This window comes from Microcaecilia unicolor, chromosome 3, assembly GCF_901765095.1.
Source record: "Microcaecilia unicolor chromosome 3, aMicUni1.1, whole genome shotgun sequence".
NCBI lineage: Eukaryota > Metazoa > Chordata > Amphibia > Gymnophiona > Siphonopidae > Microcaecilia > Microcaecilia unicolor.
Window position 1 is genome coordinate 177,726,323 of NC_044033.1, and position 21,067 is coordinate 177,747,389.

The window sequence follows — 21,067 nt, forward strand, 5'->3', positions numbered from 1 at the left end:
TTTCTATGGTCAGTCATGTGAAAAACAAAAGCAGCCTTGGGAGGTTTTCTGGTTATATATAAAAAATAATTATAGGCATGTAACACCTAGGGGTTCCAGGTCCCACCCCCCCAACTAAACATTTTGTTAAGGGGTTAGGTTTTTCTTTGCCTTGGACCTTTCCCTTGGGATGAGTGCCTAAACTGAATTGCAGCTGAACAGTTTGACTGACAGTTGCAAGTTTCAGTGCTTCTTTGGTTCTGACTTACCTGCTGAGGTTTACTGGGACAAAAAGGCTGCTCCGGAAAAGCTTTTGTTTCTGCCTTTGTTGGTTTACCCTGTCAGACTAGACTCCATGCAGGGTCACTGGTGTGTTTTTACAATAGCAGCACTGCAGGATATTAACAAGCACTGTTCTGTTTGTGAGGCCTGAAGGTCAGCTACTGTGGCAGCAGGGAAATGCTGAGAGTGTGAAGAGAAAGCTGCAGCTTCCTTTATTTCTTGGTGCTGAAGGATTGTTTAATGAGCAATGCTCTGGTTCCTTCATCCGCGTGCAGCTGGTAGTTAATATAGCTGAAGTGATGGCAGACCCAATTTTGGCGGGAACTGCCCCCATGTTTGCAGTGGTCCAAGAAAACAGCAGGGTAATTGATCTGCAAACTCCAAGATGGACACCAAATGAAGCAGATACGTATGTGGAAAACAATATTTAATTGATATGGATCAATAAAAAATTAACAAGCCCGACACAGGTCATGTTTCGCTCCACTGGGCTGCATCAGGGGCTACAAAACAAACAATCATATAACAATTAGAACAAATATAAAAGCAAGTAAACATAAAAATAGATATAAAATAATAATTACATTTCATTACCATAATCTCATACTCGGCTGATAGTAATAGAACACCATGGTGATACAGTTAAATAAAAAAATTAATTAATTAATTGAAATATCAAAATGATATTGTATAGAACTTAATTGTACAAATTGAATAAAAAATATGAATAAAAATAATATAATGTAAATCACTAACATAACATTCATAGGCAAACAATATATATATATGTGTGTGTGTGTGTGTGTGTGTGTATGTATCCTGTTAGACATCAAATAAAACACATATTATGTTAATAAATAGTCAAAAACTTCATAATATATTTAATATATTTAACTGTATCACCATGGTGTTCTATTACTATCAGCCGAGTATGAGATTAATAATTAAATATTGTTTTCCACATATGTATCTGCTTCGTTTGGTGTCCACCCATGTTTGCAGTGTTCATGATGGTTGCTGCCAAAGGAGACTCCTCAGTTGTCTCCCTTCCTGCTAACAATGATGCATTCCTCTCTTGTGAGTAGGTCACAGGACTTAAGTTTTGCTCAGAATTTCTCACCCAAATTTATTCTTTTGTGGCACAGCAGTGGCATAGCTACAGGTGGGCCTGGGTAGGCACATGCCCACCCATTCTTGACTCAGGTCCACCCTGTATGGCCTTCAAAATAGTTCAGCATCAGCTGCCTCACTCCCCTCTCTCCCTCTCCTCCACTCCCAGATATGGCATTTGCCTCCCGCCCGCAGCTCCACAACACCTGCCTTCTCTGTTCTACCTCAGCACCTTTCTCAGCAGTAGCAGCAATGTATGTTTACTGCCTCCGTCAGACTTAGAGGCTTCCCTCTGCCTTGCCCTCACTGACATCACTTCCTGTTTCTTTCCTGGCAGGACGCGACTGAGGGAAGCCTGCGGGGCTGGCCAGGCAGTGGATGTACATTACTACTGTCGAATGTACTAAGGTATGGGGGTAGTTTCAGAGAGGGGAGAGATGCTGGGCCTTGAGGAAAGGGACATGCTGGATATGGGAGTGGAGGAGAGGGAGAAAGATGCAGGACAAAGGAGGGGGGATTTTGGAAGGCCCACCCATCCAAACTCTGGGCCCACCCAAAATGAAAAGTCTGGCTATGCCCCTGTGGCACAGAGCGTTTTGTATGGACAGAGATTTACCTTCTATTTTTTTTGCTTTACCTAATGTCCCTGCTGCTTCTTTTAATGTAGCCATGGTATTTTACTAAGCTGTGATAGCGTTTTTAGCTCGCAATAGAAATCAGCTAGATGTAAATGCCAAGACGTCCATAGGAATATAATGGCGTTTACTGCTAGAAGATTTCTACTGTGAGCTAAAAATGCAACCATGGTGTAGTAAAAGATCCCCTTAAATTTAATAAATGGCATCTTTAAAAAAAAATCAGTATAGCGCTATTCTATAAATGATGCTTTACACCAAGCTTCAGGCCACTTATTGAACTCCTCTGTTTTAAAAGTCTTTGTAAGAATAACTTCAGAAAAAGCTGCATTCTGATCCAAAGACTTGAGTCCCACTCCAAGCTTCTGGAACACTCTTTGTGCTCCAAACTTGATATTGTTGGCCAGGTCATTTGTCCCCAGGTGGATTACAATATCAGTATTATAATTCTTACTTTCTTCTCAGATAGTAGTTCTGGTAGCAGAGGATCTGGGAAGAGATTTTATTAAGCTGGGACCCTTGAGCTGTGTTTCTAAGTTAATGCCTCTTATAATGGAGTCTCCTAGCAGTAAGAATTTTCTGCTTTGAGCTGATGTGTCATTGTTTTGGGGATGCCCTTTGGATTGTATTACATTCCTTGTCTCTGGCTCAACCTCAGTACTTCTTTTCTGAGAATCATAATGTTCCAGTACAGCAAAGGAATTATATATGGGCAAAGGTTGGGAGGGTGAATCCCTCTGTGACACAGGTCATAATCTACCTGAGCCTACTGTGACCCATCTATTCCTCTGTTGCTTTATGGCAATGCCGGTGGTAAACTGACTGGGAATTTGGTAGTCCTGGATGCTTCCTTAATAGCAGCCTATTCCTTCTTGAGTTTGTTGATTTCATCTTTCATAGCTGATATCTGGAGACAGATTGTGCAAGCTCTAATATTCCAGATGGTTTAGGCACAACTTATATTACATTGAATGAAAGTAATGTTGATTTGATTAACAAATGTGAGAAGGTGCACAATGTTAGAGGATATCAGTGAGCAGGATTGTCCAATAGAGGGTTTATTAAAGATAATTGTTTCTTGGTTTTTCTATATAGGTAGAGCTAGCCTAGGGTTGGGTGGGAGAGGGGTGGGAAGGAAGGGTCTATAAAGTCAGGAGGAGGACTGGAATATAGAAACCAGCAGCTCCACAAAGTGAGAGGAAAGGTAGTTAAAAAAGTAGAATAGATGGAGGTAAAGTCAGTAGATTATTAAGAAAGATATGAATAGAGAGGGACACACAGGCAAGAGAAGTCTACGAATCACTGCAAATCAAAAAAATCTGATAATATATAAATTCAGAAACGCTTAGCTTGTAGCAGTGTTCCAATACACATGTGTGTGTTGCTCCAGGAAGCAGCCTCTCCCTTAAAGACTCAGAGGGGCATTTTTGATATGACGTCCAAGCCAGACTTTGGACATTTGCGCTAAATATCCCAAATCTGAATTTTCAAAACCGCAAAATGTCTTTTTTTTTCTGAAAATACTGTTTGTAACCAGTTTTTGTGCTCTGTATGTTTTTGGAAAAAAAAAGCGTACAAGTGAAAAATGTAGAAAATGTAGAAAATCAAGCCATTGAGATGTAGGAGGGGCCAGCATTTTTAGTAGACACCCTAGGGGCCGCTGCTGTGGATGTCATTGAAATGCTCCCAGGTACACATTTTGCCATTGCTCCCTTATCTTGACTGCTGAGTTTCCCAAAACCCACTACGCACAACTGTATACAACTGCAATAGCCCTTATAGTGAAGGGGGGCACCTATATGTGGGTACAGTGGGTTTCTAGTGAGTTTTGGAGGGCTCATGGTTTCCACCACAAGGGTAACAGGTAAGGGGAGGTATGGGCCTGGGTCCACCTGGCTATAGTGCACTGCAACCACCACTAGACTACTCCAGGGGTCTGCATGCTGAGGCTGTTATAGAGGCTGGTAAGTACTATTTTTATTCACATTTTTGGGTTTTGGGAGAGGAGTTAGTGACTATGGGAAAGTAAGGGGGAGTCATCCCCTCCAGTGGTCATCTGGTCATTTACGGCACATTTTTGTGCCTTATTCGTTCTAAAAACAGGTCTTGACCAGTGTTTAGATTTTTGCCCTGAAACGTTTCGTTTTGTTCCATATAGCTGTAAAATGTACACGTGTTAGGCACACCCTAAGTCTACCCTAATCCCACCTTTGGAACACCCCTAATATGCCCCCTTGTAATTTTGGCACTCTGCAGATGAAATGAATAGATAAACGTGTGGAAAAAGAGGTTTTGAAAATACCGATTTGGACATTTTGAAAAGATTTTTGTCCAAATGCTGCACTTTGTGGATGTTTTTCTCTTCCGAAAATGAGCCCCTCAGTCTACTAGGCATCAGGTACAATGGGAACAAAATAAATTAAACCTCAAAGTCTGCAGTAGGAAGAAGGTTCAAAACATTTCTGGAAATAAAACACCCTTATTCAACAGTCAATTTCAGCATAAAGACACAAGGCAGAGAACAGTTATAAAGCCAGGATGAGGACTGAAATATTGAAGCCAGCAGCTCCATAAGTAAGAGGAAAGATAGTTTAAAAAAACATAGAATAGATGGTAAAGTCAGTAGATTATCAAGAAAGATATGAATAGAGAGAGACACAGGCAAGAGAAATCTTTGAATCACTGCAAAGCACAAAAATCTGATAATATATAAACTCAGAAAAGCTTGGCTTGTAGCAATGCTCCATTACATAAAAAATAAACTGAACCTCCAATATGCTGCACTATTCATGCAGTATAACACTAGAGAAATAGGAGATGCAACTCTCCCGTGCAAAATATAAAGTTAGCAGATGTAAATTCCAAAAAATCAACATATTCAAATCACTAAATTTGAAAATAATTTTTTCTGTCCTTGGTGTCTGGCCATTTTATTTTTCTAATCATGTTGTCCTCAGTCTCTGGTTTCTGTTATCCATGTCTTCTATTAAGTCTCCAGCCAGGGTATCCACTCTGTCTGACGCATCTTCTCTTCCTTCTTGTCTTCCTCACTTTCTCTCATAGATCCATCATAGACATTAATTTCTACATCTCAGTTGCTTCAATTTAATTTCTCTCTCTTTATTCCACTAAGATTTTGCTCCTCCTCCTCTTTACCATACATTCTTCACATGGGGGTAGTTTGGGGGGAGGGTGAGTGGGGTGAGGGGGGCATTACCCCCACCACCCCCAATGCAGGGCCAGCGCAACACTGCTGGCAGCTCTCAGTCCCTCCTTCCCGCCCTCAGCTTCCCGATAGCCCTCCTCTCCGTTCCTTCCTGCTGCCTGCGTTTAAACCTTTTATTTTCAGTCGCAGCGACGGCAGTGAAGAAAACAGCACAGTGGGCTCACCTCCAGCCTTTCCCTTCCCTCACACAGTGTCCCACCCTCGTGGAAACAGGAAATACATCATTAGAGGAAGGGAAGGGAAGGGAAAGGCTGGAGGCGATCCCGCTGTGCTGTTTTCTTCACTGCCGTCACTGCGACTGAAAATAAAAGGTTTAAATGTGGAGGGGGGCAGGAAGGAACAGAGGGCTGTCGGGGAGCTGAGGGCAGGCAGGTGGGGCTGGGTTGGAACTGAAGGAGACTGAAAAGGGGGAGCTTGGGAAGTTCTCTAAGTCCAGCATCTCCTCTGTCTTTCAATTTCCACTTCCTGTCCAGCATCTGCACTCTTTCCTTATCCCTCCTAATGTCCATTATATCCTGACCATTTCCCTATATTGCTGTGTCCTACTTTTTCCTTCCATCTCTCTCTTTTCCTCCACATCCAGCATCTCCCCTCATCTCTCTTCCCTATCTCCTTTGCCTCTGTGTTCAGCATGTCCCTACATCCATACCATTTCCAGCATCTCCCTTCCATCTTTATATACCTGCCACCTTGTCCATTATCTTCCTTTCATCTCCCTATATCCTCTTATGATCACAATCTCCTCTCTATCTCTTATCTTCCACCTTCAGTGTGTCTACCATCTGCACTGTCTCTCCTGATCTCTTTCCATATTCAGCATCTGCACTCTCTTCTTATCTCTCCCTATTTCCCTCTCTGGTGTCCAACATCTTTCCTCCGAATTCTATGTCCTCATCCAGCATCTCCCAACACATCTCCCCTACTTTGATACAGCATCTGCCCTCCATGCACCTTTTGACTCCCCTCCCTCCCCATGCCCAACATCTCCCTTTGGTCTCCTTATCTTCTCCCATGTTTAACATCTTTCCTCCTTCCTCTCCACCCTCAGGCCCAACATATCTCCCACTTTTCCTCCCTCCCTTCCACCCTGGAGTCCAACATGTCTCTATCCTACCCTCCACCCAGGGGTCCAACATGTCTCCATCCCCCTCCCCTCCTCTCCCCTATATCCTGGGGTCCAACATGTATCCATGTCCTCCCCTCCACCCTGGGTTCTAACATGTTTCCATATTCCTCCCCTCCCCCTTTCCCCCTGGGTCCTCCATGTCTTCATCTCCCCACCCTCTCCTCCCCTGTCCTCTACCCTGGGGTCCAATATGTCTCCAACTCCCCTCCCCTCTACCCTGGAGTTCAACAAGTCCCACCACTCTGGGGTCCAACAAGTCTCCATCTCCCCCCCCCCCCCCACCTTTGAGTCCAACATGTTTCCTTCTCCCTCCCCTCCCCTCTACTCTAACCTGGGTTCTACATATTTTAATCTCTCCTCTCTTCCCTCCCCTCCCCTCTACCCTGGGGTCTAGCATGTTTCCATATTCCTCCCCTCCACTCCCTTCCCTTCCACCCAGGGTCCTACATGTCTCTTCCCTCCTCTCCGATCTGGACCTAACCCAACACGTTTCCTTCCCCATTCATGTTGCTGGTCACACTTAGTTTAATTCTCTTCTCTGCCAGTTTTGCAGGCATCTTGACCAAACTTTCTGCATCTTCTATATTTTGGTCCAACCATATCTTTATAACTTTTCAAATAAATCTTTTCAAACCTGTCCTTTTTTTACCTCATCAGATTGCATTATTGAGGAAATTGCTAGGAATTATTAGGAAGGAGATGGTAAATAAGACCGAGAATACTCTAATGCCTCTGTATTGCTCCATGGTGCAATCTCAACTTGAGTACTGTGTTCAGTTCTGATCTCCGTATCTCAAAAAAGATATAGCAGAATTAGAAAAAGGTTCAAAGAAAAATGACCAAAATGTTAAAGGGGATGGAACTCCTCTCATATGAGGAAGGGCTAAGAAGTTAGGCCTCTTCAGCTTGGAAAACAGATGGCTGAGGGGAGATATGATTGAGGTCTACAAAAAGTACAAACATTAAGGAACACTCAATGAAATTATGTGGAAATACTTAAAAAAAATAAGAGGTAACATTTTTTCACTCAATGAAGTTAAGTTCTGGAACTCTTTGCCGGAGGATGTAGTAACAATGGTTAGCATATCTGGGTTTCAAAAATGGACAAGTTCCTGGAGGAAAAGTCCACAGACTGCTATAGAGACCGACATGGTGGAAGTCACTGCTTGCCCTGGCTTTGGGAGCATGGAATGTTGCTACTATTTGGGTTTCTGTCAGGTACTTGTGACCTGGATTGGCCACTGTTGGAAACAGGATACTGGACTGGATGGACCATTGGTCTAACCCAGTATGGCTATTCTCATGTTCTTATCCTATTACCCTTCTATCCCTTTCCTCCTCCTTTCTATCTGACTTTGTTTCTCTTTTGATCCATGATCCAACTGCCATCTGGGACACAGTTCTCTGTACCACTTCAGATACTATAGCTCCACCCTGTCTCATGTATTCATTATCCCACGATTCTTACCTATGGTTCCATTCAGGCCTTCGTTTATTTAGACCACAGGTATGCAGTATGGAAAAGTAAAGAGAAAGTTCAAATCCATTACTTCTCTGGCTAAGTGCAATGAAGCACTTTGGTTCTATAAAGCTCAGATCCAACTGTCCAAGAGGTATTACAATACTAACAAGTTATATGCTTTCATTGATAAACCAAAGAGCTTTTCTCAGTCTTAACTGAATTAACCATGACTAGCTGACCTGACCCAACCATCATAACTCTGGAACTAGCAAAATACTTCCCCAATAAGGTTTCCTCTTTAAGGAACTCCCTACCCCCTTTAGCCACGGTCATTTCTACAGTCCATGACTCATTTTCCTCTTACACCTTCATTTTTTGCAGAAAACATTCTCCTCCATGAGGAAAACTTTTTTTTTTAATAAGGTTTTAGATATTATGGGATCAATACTCAGCCGTTTGTCTTAGAAAAAAAAAAAAAACACTGTCTAAGACTATGAAGGAGAAGACTGTGCCTACTAAAGGCACTTACCAGGAAGAGAGGTTTCAAAACCCATCTATTAGCAAATAAGATGCAGAAGAATAGAGGAGACAGTCCACCACAGAAGAGGTCAAGGACTGTAAATACTTTGAGCACCTTTGATACTCTTTGCCCTCACTTCACTTTGTTTTTATGGACTAACCCCCAGATTCTATATGGTACGACTTGGGTTGCATACACAAATCATGTCATATTCTGATTAGTGCTTGGAACTTAATTATCTTAACAAGCCAATCAGCGTCAATAATTGCCACTTAACAAGCAACTGTTGACACTAATTGGCTTTAATTGGAATTTACACGCACAACTTGCTAAGCATATTCTGTAAAGCAATGTGCGTAAATTCTAATGCATGCAGCTGAAAAGGGGGTGTGGCCATGGGCATGGAATGGGCGGTCTGTGGGTGTTTCTAGAAATTATGCTTGCTGTTATAGAATACATCAGCTCCGCAGTTAAGTTAGTCATTGGCATTTACACCAAGTTTTACGTGACGTAAATTCCCATGATGAGATTTGCTAGCTTATTTTTGAAAGGGAAGGACGCCCATCTTCTGACACAAATCGGGAGATGGGCGTCCTTCTCCAGAGGTCGCCCAAATCGGCATAATCAAAAGCTGATTTTTTGCATCCTCAACTGCTTTCCATCGCGGGGACGACCAAAGTTCATGGGGGCGTGTTGGCAGTGTACTGAAGGCGGGACGGGGGCATGATTAAGAGATGGGCGTCCTCGGCAGATATTGGAAAAAAGAAGGGCGTCCCTCACGAGCATTTGGTTGAGTTTACTTGGTCCCTTTTTTTCACGACCAAGCCTCGAAAAGGTGCCCGAACTGACCAGATGACCACCGGAGGGAATCGGGGATGACCTCCCCTTACTCCCCCAGTGGTCACCAACCCCCTCCCACCCTAAATAAATTTTAAAAACATTTTTTCCAGCCTCTATGCCAGCCTCAAATGTCATACCCAGCTCCATGACAGCAGTATGCAGGTCCCTGGAGCAGTTTTTAGTGGGTGCAGTGCACTTCAGGCAGGCGGACCCAGGCCCATCCCCCCTCCCCCCACCTGTTACACTTTTGGTGGTAAATGTGAGCCCTCCAAAACCCACCCGAAACCCACTGTACCCACATGTAGGTGCCCCTCTTCATCCCTAAGGGCTATGGTAGTGGTGTACAATTTTGGGAAGTGGGTTTTAGGGGGGGGGTTGGGGGGCTCAGCACCAAAGGTAAGGGAGCTATGCACCTGGGAGCAATTTGTGAAATCCACTGCAGTGCCCCCTAGGGTGCCCGGTTGGTGTCCTGGCATGTGAGGAGGACCAGTGCACTACGAATGCTGGCTCCTCCCATGACCAAAGGGCTTGGATTTGGTAGTTTTTGAGATGGGCGTCCTCGGTTTCCATTATGGCCAAAAACCGGGGACGACCATCTCTAAGGTCGACCATCTCAATATTTAAGTCGACCATCTCTAAGGTTGACCTAAATGTTGAGATTTGGGCGTCCCCGACCGTATTATCGAAATGAAAAATGGACTTCCATCTTGTTTCGATAATATGGGTTTCCCCGCCCCTTCGCTGGAACATCCTTAGAGATGGATGCCCTTAGAGATGGTCATCCCCGTTCGATTATGCCCCTCTTAGTCACACAGTTGGGCCCTAGGCATATTCTACAAACTGCGCATAACTTTAGGCATAGTTTATAGAATAGGCCTAGGTATATATATTTTTGGTGCCAAATTTTACGGCACCATATATAGAATCTAGCCCTATATGCCTCATTGCTTTCATAGTTCTACTTCTGTATATTTTTATGTGCTTGGGGAGGGTCTAATAAATGAGCGCTTTCATTCTAATATTTACCAACCTCCTGCAGTTATTTCTCCAGTGTGGGTGTTATGTGCCTGTCCAGAGACTATTCATAGATTACACAACCAGCCACCAGGGGGCCATATACTTCTTGTGTGTGCTTGAGGGAGGCTTTTGGAGGGCAGGTTAATTTGATAACCACAGGCATCAAAAATAACATATCCCAGGGGGTCACTCTCAGCCCCACCACATCAAGGGCATGGCTACAACAGGATACCTAAAGTATAGTTCTAGGATATCCCCAGTGTAGTTACTGATTTCTGCAGTGCAGTTAGAAGACATCTGTAGTGTAACTGCAATGCGATTGCAGTGTGCTTTAGTCGCAGTTTACCTGTACTGTAGTTAATCTAATGCATAACTTTTTAGGCAAGTTACACTTTTTTTACCACTGTCCATTCTACTCCTTGAAAGTGAGCATCTGGTTCATCTCCAAGTGCTGCACGTTTTCTTCCTTTCATGCCTCACTGGGAAGCGGTGTACGATCCACTCAGTGCTGTACTCTCTCTTTTCCTCGTCCCATCTTCCAGGCGGGGAATGAATCACAGCACTGAAATGTTATCATAATAGGCTTTTGAGCATATTGCTTTATGCTAACAGGAGGGGAGCAATGTTTAGGCAGCCAGGGGTGGTAATACAAATTTAACGCCCCGGCACTTAAATCTCAACCGGTGAAAGCTCCATTAGGATAATCAGATTCACTCCGTGCTCTACATCAGCTGAAATAGCAGTTTTCTGTTCTCTCTGACAGATCAATACCAGCAGGATAATAAATATTCTTGGGGGCTGCTGTCCAAATCTAATTCCAATTACAAGCTGGAAGGAAGCTGTAAGAACAGGTCCTGCCAGTGTCTGCAGGAGGAGGGCAGGCCTTGGATGCTCCAGCTGTGAGCAGCTGCATGGCCTATTGTTTTGTTTTGCTTTATTCTGTCTCGTTCTCTACCCCTTTGGCATATCCATTAGATTAAAGTAATTCTGGTGTTCTTGGTTTCCGTCATAGACCGTTCTCGAACAGTCCCAATTTTCATTCCTGGAAACAAGAAATGGGCAAAATAGATGTTGGGTTTAAAGAAATGCTTGATGTAGACTATATTATGGGCTGGAAATTCCAAACTGCAGAAATGCACAGAAATTATATAAATAATGAGGAACAATCACTTAAGGTCGTTTTTGAGGGCTACATCTGCTGACAGCACAACTAAGTGCATCATATACCAGACAGGCCAGCATATTGGTTCACCACAGTTATTCAGACCCAAGCAGAAGCTCTGCTGAGACCTTGTCCAATCACGTAGTCTACTTGTAATCTAGGAGAGGTATCATGTGTTAGTGCATGTCAGGTCAAAATTCAAAGGATGCTGTGCATTTTATGTGCTTAAGATCAGGTGAAATTTAATCCAAAATTAGATGCCTACATTTCAGGCTGAAAATTTGCATCACTTATGCCCTGGAAAGTCAGGTCTTTATTTTAAGCCTGTTACTCACTTTCCTAAACTCACCTGTGTGAGTGCCTTTCTTTCTCCTCAGTATGACTCCTACTTTTTTTTTGGAGGGGGGGATTTTTAAAGTTATATGACCCCCTGGAAAATGCCCTTTGCTGTGGGTGGAGGGTGGGAGGAATTTCCAGGGGGTAATGAGAATGTGGGACTGGTAGAATGGGCCTGGTATGTGGTGATGGAGGGAGCCCGGCCCTTTAAGGTTGGGTGAGAAGTAAATAAAAAGGGTTGCAAGTAGATGATCAGTGTCTTTGGTTGCCCAGCCCCTGCCGAGACCTGAGGGACTGAGGAGGAGTCCTGGAGGGAATCAAGTAAATCCTGGGGAAGTTGGACATTGTTAATCCCTATCAAATAGGTAGAGGGGACTGCTGTTAGAATCTTTCCATTAAGGAATTCGGAGAGAAGCATGCCTAGTGGAAAAGAACACCCCAGGCACGACGGTAGTGGGCACAAAGGAGCCTCACTCCCAAGAGAGGGAACAGTGCAGCCTTTCAGGAGCTTATCTGGACCAGAATGGGGACAGACTGTTGATGAACAATAACTGGATGTGATTCTGTCTTGTGCATCTAAACCAATACAGATGAGGATTGTTTATGAACTGTTGATGGTTTGAAGTTGTTCCAGTAAAAGAAAGTTTGAAGTTACTTAGTGAGACTGTTGGTCATCTTTTCTGAGAGCAAATTCTTGAGTATTCCAGGGAGAAAGCGTCCTTCGGCCTACCGGGATTTAGCCCGGCCCTGGCCTGTGACCAGCTCGACTGAGGTACAATCTGTTTTGTGGACCCTGGTCCTGGGTACTTGACCTGTGGAGCTGAGCCAGTGGCCCTGACTCAGGGTAAACCAGGGTTTCAGTTATCTTCGTGTATAAGTAGCCTTTTATAACATTTTGACTGGTGTAAAAGTATGTATAGTGACATATGGTGTTGCAGACTTCACTGGTAGATGTGTGCATGGGCAGAGTTTGGGTGAAGTGTGGACAGAGTATGCAAGTGCATGCACAGATTATTTGAAAATACTTTTTTTACTGAGCGGTCACAAAAAGAGATGCAAAGCAGTCAACATAAAGCATCCAAAATCTTCTACAAAGAGCAAGATAGCTGGATATGATTTACAAAGCTAAGAAAAGACCACACTTCAAGAAAATATGTGGTTATTAGGCTCTTGCTATACCACCTTTCAGAGCAGGAATCAAAGGTATGCACAAACTAAAAAAAAAATAGAAAGTTTTGAAAGGAATTACAATCTAAGAAAGGAAAGGAAAGAACACTTTGGAAATAAGAATCCAGGGAAAGGAAAAATGAATGCTAAAAGAGGATAGAGAGCACCACCAAATTAACCATCAGGAGGAGGGAGAGAGGATCCTGGAGTTCACCAGCAGCCAACACAGCCGAGATCATGGCACCTCTGGGAAAGCTCTTGAAAACAAGTAAGTCGTTAGGAGAGCACGGAACTGGGGAAAGGATTCAGCAGCCTGAATGTCAGCTGGAAGAGAATCCCAGAGAGAGGGAACTAGAAAGAAAAAGAAAGAATGGCCTCTGGATTCCAATCTAGCACGGCGCAAGAGTGGAACAGAGAAGTGATTACCAAACGAGGAACGGAGTGTACGAGGAGGATGGTAGGGAGTAATGAAAGTGGCCAAAGAAGGAGAGCCAGAATAAAGGACCTTGTGAGCAATGGCTAGAGCCTTTTGTTAATGGGAAGCCAATGATATTGCTTCAGTAAGGAGGTGACTATAAAGCAGCAAAAAACAGTCTCTCTCAAGGCACAAAAGTAATAAACACAGCGAAGGTGATACCAGAAGAAAAGTAGACTAGATGATGATGTATAAATAATATATAATTTTAGTTAAAACATCCAAAGACTCGACACGAATTGTGTTTCGGCCACAATGGCCTGCCTCATGAGCCTTGAAAATGGATGCCTTCTAGTGGTAATATTTCTCAAATGTCATACGAGAAGTTAATGCACCTTCAAATATGCAAACATTATCGCACTGGTAGTAGTATCACTTGTTCACTCGAAAGTTAAACAAACAAGTGACTATAAATCCCCTGCCCATCCCCTATACCCCTTCTACCCCCAACCCCACCTAAACCTCCACCCCCAAAAGGAATCCCAATAACTACAGAGCACCCCAGTCAGGTTATCAATCAAACCAACACAAAACTTCAACAATTAAAATTTCTGCTCCAGATTATAAAATGTGGTAATTTATGCAAGTACAAAAATAATCCAGGTATGCACATTTGCAGTTGCATGAGATCAGGTGTAAATGTCTGCACCTGTAATATCAGTGCAATTATGCATCCCAGCCAGCAAAGGTAAAATATTTAGTGAGGAGGGGGAGCTTAGAGGAATGGGTGACCCCCCCCCTCCCCCACCAAATGGGCTGCTGGCTACACCCCTGCAATGGGGCATAAAGAGACCAAAATGATTAAGGGGATGGAATGACTGTCTTGTGGGGAAAGCCTAAAGAGGCTAGGGCTCTTCAGCTTCGAGAAGAGATGGCTGAGGGGAGATTTGATAGAGCTTTATAACATCCTGAATGGAGTGGAATGAGTAGATGTGAATTGCTTGTTTACTTTTTCCAAACATAGAAGGACTAGGGGGAATGAAGCTACTATGTAGTCAATTTAAAACAAATTGGAGAAAATATTTCTTCATTCAACGTGTAATTAAACTCTGGAATTCATTGCCAGAGAATGTGGTAAAAGCAGTTAGCTTAGCAGGTTTTAAAAAAAGGTTGGGCCCATTTCCTAAAAGAAAAGTCCATAAGCCATTATTAAAATGGACTTGGGAAAATCCATTGCTTATTTCTAGAATAAGCAGCATAAAACCTGTTTTACTGTTCTGGAATCTTGCTAGATTCTGCATGTAACTTACAGAATACTGTAAATTATACATGTCACTTGGTGCACATAAGCGCTAATAGTTAAGCCTGCCATAGACACGGTGTAAATGTTGTCTCTTACTTTTAAGCAGTGAAGAGAGAGAGAGAGTCCAAAGTACAAAATAAGAAGTTAAAACAGAGCAAAAAAGCACCAAGGGCCTCCAGGATAGAGATAAAAATCTTTGTTTTGGTGCAGATTGGATTGAAGCTGCCACCGAGAAGTGCTTGAATGAGGATCTTTTGGCTTTTTTTTAAATTGACATCGTATGCTGGATTGTGGCAACTCTGTTTTTGGATAGCATTTCTAGATCAAGTGGATTTTATTATACTGACTCATGACGCAGGTGTGTATGCGAAATACAGCCCGTGTTGGATTGTACAGTAAAGTTCTGCTTTCCCTATCCTGGAGGCCCTAGGTGCTTTTTTGCTGTGGGCTCTTACGTTTAGGCATCATAGGCGCAACCTATAAGAGGCTTGGGGAGACACTAAAAGCAATGTGAATACACATGGGACCAATTTCCTGGGTGTGCCCCTGCTAGCTCTGACAGTCACGCCTCCTCTGATAAACTTCCTCCATCAGAGGGGCATGACCGGAAGAGCAAGTGGTGGTCACCCTGCACAGGAAACTGATCCTACAGGTCTTCACATTGGATTTATAGTTGATGGCTTCTGGCCTGCTGCTGAGCAGGGAAATCTGCAAAAGGGTGAGAGGGAGAGAGAAAGTGAGTGATGCTGCCTTTGGTGGAGAGGGTGGTGGTGGTGGGGAGCAGAAAAAGATAGCTAGAGGGAGAGAGAGAAAGTTTGGAATAATACTGGATGGGGATAAGAGAGAAAGAGATTGTGATAATGCTGGATTAGGGAGAAGAAACAGAGAGAGAGAGAGAGAGAGAGAAAGAGAGAGAGAGAGAGAGTTTGGGATAATGCTGGATGGGAGAGAAAAAACCCAGAGAGAGAGAGATAGAGAGAGAATGAGAATGGGGTAGTGCTGGATAGGGAGAAGAGACAGAAACATAAAACAGGGTAATGCTGGATGGGGAGAAGAGACACACAGAGAGCGAATAGGGTAATGCTCGATGAGAGACGAGAGAGAGAGAGAGAGAGAGAGAGAGAGAGAGAGAGAGACATAAGTACATAAGTACATAAGTAGTGCCATACTGGGAAAGACCAAAGGTCCATCTAGCCCAGCATCCTGTCACCGACAGTGGCCAATCCAGGTCAAGGGCACCTGGCACGCTCCCCAAACGTAAAAACATTCCAGACAAGTTATACCTAAAAATGCGGAATTTTTCCAAGTCAGACAGACACACTCTCACACAGAGAATGGGTAAGGTTGGATGGGGATAAGAGACATACAGAGAGACAGGGCCGCTGAGAGACAAAGCTGAGCCCGGGGCAAGCAATCTTATGGGCCTCGCTATCACCCCCCCCCCCCCCCACTGCCACTGATGCTTCCTCCTGGCACCACTGTTGCCGCTGCTACTCCTCCCCCACAAGTTGGAACCTGGAGAGCGATATTACTGGTGAAAGAAGAAGCTGGGGGAGTAGTTAGGCCTTATGACTGGAGAAATTCTGTACAAAAAATTACAAATAAAGACTGTAGTAAGAAGTGCTTAGGAAAGGACAAACAATAACAGAACCTAGTAATACTTTGCCAAAGACAGAAATTCACCCTGTATAGCATTCCTCTGGACCCGTGCGTCTAGGGGAATAATACTACAAAAACATTAAACAGGTTTTGTTTCACATTGATAGTACCCAATGAAGACATATCCCAAAATGTGGAACTATACATCTTTATTATAGAATAATAATAATAATAATAAATAGTGAAATAGCAAACAAGCACACAAAATAAATACTACTAGGAATATACCCAAGGTCTGACTAACTAGCACACAAAAATAGATATCTGTATGTATATATATATATATTTTTTTTTTCTTTTTACAAGATGCTGAATTTTAAAATATTATGCACAGAATTTCCAAAATGTTTGTGCAAAATTTGTCATTTTGTACCAAATTCCATCAAGAGTAATAAGTAGGGTTCTTTCTGTTTATAACATATTTGCTAAGTGTATGTTGAGTTTGGATTTTCTTTAGGTTTTGCATTGTACAATGTGCCTGGTAGAGAGATTTATGTTGCTATTACTCTGATTACATAAGAATCAGAATAATTGTATTGTGACTTCCATGGAGAAATGTCCTGGTCAGGATTTGCATTTGTTGGAGGGGAGTGGGCTATATTCCCGCTTGAAATTTGGACGTTTTTAGCAAAACGTTCAAAGTTGGACACATTGTCATATCAAAAATGCTCCTCATAGTGTCTTAGTGGAGGGAGTTAGTGTGGCTATCACTGATTTGACACCAGAGTTTGTATGTTGAGTTGAAAAGTGAAACATTCTACTTCTAATCTGTACCTCTTGTGGGGAGAGTTTTATTGGTTGATCTGGGAATGTTCCGTGAATGAATAATTATACTCTATATTCTCTGTGAGTCCTTGGTTTCCTCATTTGACTTCTGACCCCAAATGGACAACTATTCCTCAGCTCAAGAGAAAAGACCGGGAGGGTGTTCAGACAAATCAGGTTGGTTGAATAACTGAAGCTGAAAAACTTTTGGTCTGAGATTAAATCACAGTTGTCTAATACTTGTTTATAAAGATGGTATTTCCACTGCTAAAAATGTTTATTTTGGGAAGCTGATTGCGGAAGGAATGATAAATCAAAATGTTATTTTTAGTATTTTTAATAAGCTTACTCAAGTATAATTGATGGTTGATATTCCCAAATGTCTACAGCCATCCTCAATAGAGTTGGAGAATTACTTCATAAATAAAATAAATCTCATAAGGCAATCTCTTAAGAGCTTAGTACAAGAAATTGACCATTCAACAAGTGAAGTGGTGTTTCTATCCCCAGCAGATAGGGATTGATCCTCTTTTGCATTAGTAGAAGTGTCTACAGTGACTTTTTTGTTGAAGAAACTTTCTCATAAATCTTTTATTAGATATTTAACCTTCTTACCTATTGAAGGATATTCCATCTGAACTGATAGACTGGCTTACAATATTGGTTAATAATCTGTTAAAGGTTGAGCTGTTTCCTCCAGAATTGGGGTAGATTATATTAACCCAAATTCTGAAATCTCAAGGAGCAGATTTATCAGTTGTTTCTAATTTTCAACCAGTAGCCAGCATCCCGTGGATGGCAAAACTTAAGGAGTCAATAGTTGCAATGCAAATTACATTGTATTTGGAACTTTTCACTGTTCACATAGTTTTCAATTTGGTTTTAGGTCAATGCATAGTACAGAATCATTATTATTTTTGGTTTCCAAAATCCGAGAATTTCTTAGTCAGGGGGTTCATTCAGTTTTGCTCCAGTTTGATATCTCTGGAGCATTTGATACAGTGGATCACGATATTCTGAGGTATAGATTCAATGAACTTGGGTTATCCGGAATGATTTATAAATGGACAGGTTTTCTAAGAAATAGCACCTATTGTGTTAAGAAGCATAATATTTTTTTCATTTACTTGGAGATCAGATTTGGTACTGGGGCCGCTTGATAACAGTGATCATAATATGATCACTTTTGATATCAACCTTGAAGTAACTATACACAGGAAGTCAAATACGTTAGCGTTTAACTATAAAAAAGGAGACTATGATAAAATGAGAAGAACGGTTAAAAAAAAACTTAGGGGGGCAACTGAGAGGGTAAAAACTATACAACAGGCATGGCCACTGTTCAAAAATACCATCCTGGAGGCTCAGGCCAAACATATTCCGTGAATTAGAAAAGAAAGACGGAAGTCCAAAAGACAGCCAGCGTGGTTGAAAAGTGAGGTGAAGGAAGCTATTAGGGCTAAAAGAAACACCTTCAGAAAATGGAAGAAGGAACCGTCTGAAAATAACAAGAAGAAGCATAAGGAGTGTCAAAGCAAATGCAAGGCGCAGATAAAGAAGGCCAAGAGGGATTACGAAAAAAAGATAGCATTAGAGGCAAAAAAACATAGCAAAAATGTTTTTCGGTATATTAAAAGCAGGAAGCCGGCAAAAGAATCGGTTGGGCCACTGGATGACCGAGGGGTAAAAGGGGCAATCAAGGAAGACAAAGACGTCGCGGAGAGATTGAATGAATTCTTTGCTTCGGTCTTCACCGAGGAAGATTTGGGTGGGATATCAGTGTCGGAAATGGTATTTCAAGCGGACGAGTTGGAGAAACTTACTTACTTCACGGTAAACCTGGAGGACGTAATGGGGCAGTTCAGCAAACTGAAGAGTAGCAAATCTCCTGGACCGGATGGTATTCATCCCAGAGTACTGATAGAACTGAAAAATGAGCTTGCGGAGCTACTGTTAGTAATATGTAATTTATCATTAAAATCGAGCGTGGTACTGGAAGATTGGAGGGTGGCCAATGTAATGCCGATTTTTTAAAAAGGTTCCAGAGGAGATCCGGGAAATTATAGACCGGTGAGTCTGACGTCGGTGCTGGGGAAAATGGTAGAGGCTATTATTAAAAACAAAATTACAGAGCACATCCAAGGACATGGATTACTGAGACCAAGTCAGCACGACTTTTGTGTGGGGAAATCTTGCCTGACCAATTTACTTCAATTCTTTGAAGGAGTAAACAAACATGTGGACAAAGGGGAGCCAGTTGATATTGTGTATCTGGATTTTCAAAAGGCGTTTGACAAGGTACCTCGTGAAAGGCTACAGAGGAAATTGGAGGGTCATGGGATAGGAGGAAATGTCCTATTGTGGATTAAAAACTGGCTGAAGGATAGGAAACAGAGAGTGGGATTAAATGGGCAGTATTCACAATGGAGAAGGGTAGCTAGTGGGGCTCCTCAGGGGTCTGTGCTAGGACCTCTGCTTTTTAATATATTTATAAATGATTTAGAGATGGGAGTAACTAACAAGGTAATTAAATTTGCTGATGACACAAAGTTATTCAAAGTCGTTAATCACGATAGGATTGTGAAAAATTACAGAAGGACCTTATGAGACTGGGAGACTGGGTGGCTAAATGGCAGATGACGTTTAATGTGAGCAAGTGCAAGGTGATGCATGTGGGAAAAAAGAACCCAAATTATAGCTACGTCATGCAAGGTTCCACATTAGGAGTTACGGACCAAGAAAGGGATCTGGGTGTCGTCGTCGATAATACACTGAAACCTTCTGCTCAGTGTGCTGCTGCAGCTAGCGAAAGCTAATAGAATGTTGGGTATTATTAGGAAAGGTATGGAAAACAGGTGTGAGGATGTTATAATGCCGTTGTATCGCTCCATGGTGTGACCGCACCTTGAGTATTGTGTTCAATTCTGGTTGCCGCATCTCAAGAAAGATATAGTAGAATTGGAAAAGGTGCAGCGAAGGGCGACTAAAATGATAGCTATACCGCTATAGCTAAAAACAGATCTCAGCTGTTTTCAGACTAAAAGCCCTGTTTACTTAGGTGTGTTAGCATTTTTAACGCACCTACAATTAGTGCACGTGCTAACCGTGTAGATGACTATAGGCATATTGTAGGCGCGTATAATGTTAATGCTCGTACATGGTTAATGTGCATTAAAGACGCTAATGTGCCTATAATGCAGCTTAGTAAACAGGGCCCTAAATAACAGAAGTCAGAAAGGAACTACAATATAAAATGGGAAAATGAAGGACAACATCAAACAGAAGTCTTAACCATATTCTGGGTGTATGAGGGAAAGATCTAAAAACAAGAGGAGGGGAAACAGAGGAGAGAGGAGGGGAAGGGAAGTAAGGGCAGAACTCAATGGTCTGCCCTGCTAATCACTGAACAACTAAATAAAATTCCCTCCTAAACTCTCTGGTAACAACTATACAATATCATACAAACCAGAGTACCAATTTAAGCAGAATAGTGAGAAGACCGACCTCGCAGAATATACTCAAACTATAAGTATAAAGAAATTTTATGAGAGAAGGGGATGTTCTCAGAGTGTTAACTCACCCAAGCGAAGCAGTACACAAAGGTAAATCCTGCTTCTAAGGGTGGACAAGTTTCTCGATCATAGAACGCCCCCAAGAAAACTTTTTTGAAATTTTTAAGCCTATCAGGGGCATAATCGAAAGAGAAGGGCGCCCATCTTTCGACACAAATCGGGAGATAGGCGCCCTTCTCTCAGGAAATAATGCTTATTTCCGATCTGACGAAGAAGGGCAACCTTCGAAAGCTAATCAAGAAATGTATTAAGTTATGTCCAATAAAAAAGGTATCATCTTATTTTCTTTTCCATGTTTTATTTTGTTTGATTTCTATTGATTATCTGTCTTCTGCAACCCAGTTGGGTTTTCAGGATTTCCCCAATGAATATGCATGCCTCCATTGTATGCAAGTAGATCTCATGCATATTCATTGGGAAAATTCTTGAAAACCTGACTGGGTTGTGACTCTCAAGGACCGAGGTTGCCCACCTCTGGTATATCAGAACTT